The following is a 5000-nucleotide window of genomic DNA, read 5'->3' as shown; positions in this document are numbered from 1 at the left end:
AGCGGGACAAACGCCGCGCGCTTCAGTATACGTAGCCGACCCTCAGCCAGACGTGGCCCGGGAACGGAATCCATGGACCGCAATGTGCGTTCGAAACGTCGATGTTCATGTGTCCTGCAGTTCACATGTCGACGCGCAATTTGCTGCGTTCTTCATCGACCCACGAGCCGAGTGATCCACCGTCCTGGGTGATCTTTTCCTTTTCAGTCTCCCACTGTCTCTTTCAAGACAGTAGCATTTGCGGGACTGAGGCGTCTGACGGCCCCTGTTCCACTATTTTTTTGTGTCCAACGGCCTCACAGCCGATGGGCGTCGTACGGCTCCACACCGGAGCGGACAGGCACTCGGGCGAACGTCATTCAAAACCGGCGCCAGGCGCCAGGTACCGCAGGCCAGCCGCTCCAGAGCTTCAGCGCTCGTACCACACAACAACAACACTTCCGCTAGTTTTGAGAGGCACGCGTGGTTCCGCACGCGGCGCACGGCCACTGCCGTACAGGTAGCGTGTTGCGCGACACGACACGCACATCGAAAGACATGCAGTCTAGTCGGTAATGATCCTTCCGCAGGTTCACCTACGGAAACCTTGTTACGACTTTTACTTCCTCTAAATGATCAAGTTTGGTCATCTTTCCGGTAGCATCGGCAACGACAGAGTCGATGCCGCGTACCAGTCCGAAGACCTCACTAAATCATTCAATCGGTAGTAGCGACGGGCGGTGTGTACAAAGGGCAGGGACGTAATCAACGCGAGCTTATGACTCGCGCTTACTGGGAATTCCTCGTTCATGGGGAACAATTGCAAGCCCCAATCCCTAGCACGAAGGAGGTTCAGCGGGTTACCCCGACCTTTCGGCCTAGGAAGACACGCTGATTCCTTCAGTGTAGCGCGCGTGCGGCCCAGAACATCTAAGGGCATCACAGACCTGTTATTGCTCAATCTCGTGCGGCTAGAAGCCGCCTGTCCCTCTAAGAAGAAAAGTAATCGCTGACAGCACGAAGGATGTCACGCGACTAGTTAGCAGGCTAGAGTCTCGTTCGTTATCGGAATTAACCAGACAAATCGCTCCACCAACTAAGAACGGCCATGCACCACCACCCACCGAATCAAGAAAGAGCTATCAATCTGTCAATCCTTCCGGTGTCCGGGCCTGGTGAGGTTTCCCGTGTTGAGTCAAATTAAGCCGCAGGCTCCACTCCTGGTGGTGCCCTTCCGTCAATTCCTTTAAGTTTCAGCTTTGCAACCATACTTCCCCCGGAACCCAAAAGCTTTGGTTTCCCGGAGGCTGCCCGCCGAGTCATCGGAGGAACTGCGGCGGATCGCTGGCTGGCATCGTTTATGGTTAGAACTAGGGCGGTATCTGATCGCCTTCGAACCTCTAACTTTCGTTCTTGATTAATGAAAACATACTTGGCAAATGCTTTCGCTTCTGTTCGTCTTGCGACGATCCAAGAATTTCACCTCTAACGTCGCAATACGAATGCCCCCGCCTGTCCCTATTAATCATTACCTCGGGTTCCGAAAACCAACAAAATAGAACCGAGGTCCTATTCCATTATTCCATGCACACAGTATTCAGGCGGGCTTGCCTGCTTTAAGCACTCTAATTTGTTCAAAGTAAACGTGCCGGCCCACCGAGACACTCAACAAAGAGCACCCTGGTAGGATTTAAACGGGGTCCGCCTCGGGACGCGAAAGCACCCCTTCGGCTCGCCCCACCGGCAGGACGTCCCACGATACATGCCAGTTAAACACCGACGGGCGGTGAACCAACAGCGTGGGACACAAATCCAACTACGAGCTTTTTAACCGCAACAACTTTAATATACGCTATTGGAGCTGGAATTACCGCGGCTGCTGGCACCAGACTTGCCCTCCAATAGATACTCGTTAAAGGATTTAAAGTGTACTCATTCCGATTACGGGGCCTCGGATGAGTCCCGTATCGTTATTTTTCGTCACTACCTCCCCGTGCCGGGAGTGGGTAATTTGCGCGCCTGCTGCCTTCCTTGGATGTGGTAGCCGTTTCTCAGGCTCCCTCTCCGGAATCGAACCCTGATTCCCCGTTACACGTTACAACCATGGTAGGCGCAGAACCTACCATCGACAGTTGATAAGGCAGACATTTGAAAGATGCGTCGCCGGAACGAGGACCGTGCGATCAGCCCAAAGTTATTCAGAGTCACCAAGGCAAACGGACCAGACAAGCCAATCCGATTGGTTTTGATCTAATAAAAGCGTCCCTTCCATCTCTGGTCGGGACTCTGTTTGCATGTATTAGCTCTAGAATTACCACAGTTATCCAAGTAACGTGGGTACGATCTAAGGAACCATAACTGATTTAATGAGCCATTCGCGGTTTCACCTTAATGCGGCTTGTACTGAGACATGCATGGCTTAATCTTTGAGACAAGCATATGACTACTGGCAGGATCAACCAGGGAGCTGCGTCAACTAGAGCTGAGCAGCCGGCCGCCCGGGAGTGTGTCCCGGGGGCCCGCGCGAACACGCAAGCGTCCGCTCAATTATTCTGCAAACAGGAGGAGGCCGAGCTCCCCTGCACGATACACCTCGAAACCCTCTCAGGTCCCGGCGGCGCGCAGCGCCGTCCTAGGTACTTGGTCGGTTTCGAGAGAGGCGCAATCGCCCGGAGTTAGGCGAGTAGACGGTTTTAGTGCGAACACCCTTGCTCCCAACTGAGCTTGCCGCTGCCGACAGAGGCCCGGGAGCGTGCTGTCGTGGCATTGCCGGCGGGAGACAACACGCGCCACCTATGGTGACCGGCAGCTCCAACGCCAGCGCCACACAAGGGCAAAGCCCCACTTGGGTGCAGAAGCGAACTCTCCCAGCACAGCGCACGCGCCAACACGTCCGCACAACTGCGATACAAACCACCTGCGAGAACCGCTGGGGCGACCGAGCAGCAGACGGCGTCGCGGCGCCGAGTGCCAGGCGGCGGCGCATCCTCAACGCACACAGTCCTCAATCAGACCAGCACACTGCAGATGTCCACCGCGCTTCGCACCGGGCTCGGCTGAACCAACTTTGGCCGCCAGGCGCCGCGTGCAGGGTGCGCCGCAGCGTAGCTGCACCGCCTGCCGGGCCCGTCGGCTGGCGCTCCTGCCACTCGGCGCCCCCCACCAGCCGCCTGTTGCGCGTGCGCCCACGCAGCGCGCGGCCAACACGCCGGGCGGCCCCCCTTCACCGGCCGGGAACAGTCCCACCAAGCCACCGCCGCGTATCGCTTCATACCCACATGGACCTAGTCACGTGTGTGGATGTGGCGGGTACCGCTGAAACAACCGGTTAATAGCTGTACCGATCGTCGCCATCACAGATTCACCTCCAGCGTGAACAACCGCTCAACAACGGATTTCCAGTTCATTTGCGTATCTTGGGCAGTAAACGTAGATGTCCACCTACATTTGCGAATTCAACAATTCTTGCATGCCAGGATGTCATGTGTCACGACACGCTACATCAGACCACATACACACTGCGACATGTGCAGAAGAGAACACGTGGAAGGTGGCCCGCGCACGTATGCGATGTCCCTTCCGCGATCCACTGTCAACCGGCATCTGCGGCATGTCCCAGATATGGAACGCGGTCCACCAGGGTAGCACTTTGTGTGAGGCAATACGACAAAGTCGGAATACACGCGTCACTACATCAGACGGCTCACGCTGACCTGACCTGACCTGACCTGACCTGACCTGACTCACCGCACCACCACCCCCAGCGACCCAGGGTGACATACAATGCGTTCGTACGTTCCTCCCACACGCCTCTACGGCGTACCACAGTGCAACCTAGCTGTTATTGGGAGACGAGACAAGTAGCATCGAGCACAACATATGGAAATTGAGATTCGACACCGTTGGGCACAGCCAGCGTACGGTCACACGTATCACACTACTTCACTCTGTACGTAACGACCGATGATCGGTACAGCGTGTGGGTTACGCGTACGACATCAGCGGACAATGGACACAGACCATACCACGACGTACACTGAGGGCGTCGACATCTGAATGCAACTGAACAGCTGCGAGGCTCATTTAACACTCAAACGCCAGACCGACCAGCTTGAGAGGACAGAGACACAAAGAGGGGGACAGAGGGGGGGGGGGCGGCGATATAGTCCTATTGCAGTACAATTGACAGTGGATAGCGGGAATATGTGGAAAGTAAGCAACACTCGCAAGACATCTACATGAGGATAACAACGACACCAGAGATTCCGAGCAGTGAACTATGTTAGGCAAAGGGACAACGTGGGTTAGGTTAAGGGACAACGTGGGTTAGGTTAAGGGACAACGTGGGTTAGGTTAAGGGACAACGTGGGTTAGGTTAAGGGACAACGTGGGTTAGGTTAAGGGACAACGTGGGTTAGGTTAAGGGACAACGTGGGTTAGGTTAAGGGACAACGTGGGTTAGGTTAAGGGACAACGTGGGTTAGGTTAAGGGACAACGTGGGTTAGGTTAAGGGACAACGTGGGTTAGGTTAAGGGACAACTTGAGTTAGGTTAAGGGACAACTTGAGTTAGGTTAAGGGACAACTTGAGTTAGGTTAAGGGACAACTTGAGTTAGGTTAAGGGACAACTTGAGTTAGGTTAAGGGACAACTTGAGTTAGGTTAAGGGACAACTTGAGTTAGGTTAAGGGTCAACTTGAGTTAGGTTAAGGGACAACTTGAGTTAGGTTAAGGGACAACTTGAGTTAGGTTAAGGGTCAACTTGAGTTAGGTTAAGGGACAACTTGAGTTAGGTTAAGGGACAACTTGAGTTAGGTTAAGGGACAACTTGAGTTAGGTTAAGGGACAACTTGAGTTAGGTTAAGGGACAACTTGAGTTAGGTTAAGGGACAACTTGAGTTAGGTTAAGGGACAACTTGAGTTAGGTTAAGGGACAACTTGAGTTAGGTTAAGGGACAACTTGAGTTAGGTTAAGGGACAACTTGAGTTAGGTTAAGGGACAACTTGAGTTAGGTTAAGGGA

General features: G+C 54.0%; 2 non-coding genes across 2 annotated transcripts; both read right to left on the bottom strand.

Annotated features, from left to right (window-relative positions):
- Positions 1-36: 36 nt before the first annotated feature.
- Positions 37-191, bottom strand: LOC126318001 (5.8S ribosomal RNA). Its single transcript, XR_007557091.1, has one exon. It is a non-coding gene; the product is annotated as a 5.8S ribosomal RNA (ribosomal RNA).
- Positions 192-552: 361 nt separating this feature from the next.
- LOC126317893 (small subunit ribosomal RNA) lies at positions 553-2445 on the bottom strand. The gene has a single exon (XR_007557001.1). It is a non-coding gene; the product is annotated as a small subunit ribosomal RNA (ribosomal RNA).
- Between the last annotated feature and the right edge of the window lie 2555 nt (positions 2446-5000).

The sequence above is a fragment of the Schistocerca gregaria genome, unplaced genomic scaffold (assembly GCF_023897955.1).
Source record: "Schistocerca gregaria isolate iqSchGreg1 unplaced genomic scaffold, iqSchGreg1.2 ptg000649l, whole genome shotgun sequence".
Lineage (NCBI taxonomy): Eukaryota > Metazoa > Arthropoda > Insecta > Orthoptera > Acrididae > Schistocerca > Schistocerca gregaria.
This window is presented reverse-complemented; position numbering and strand designations above follow the sequence as displayed.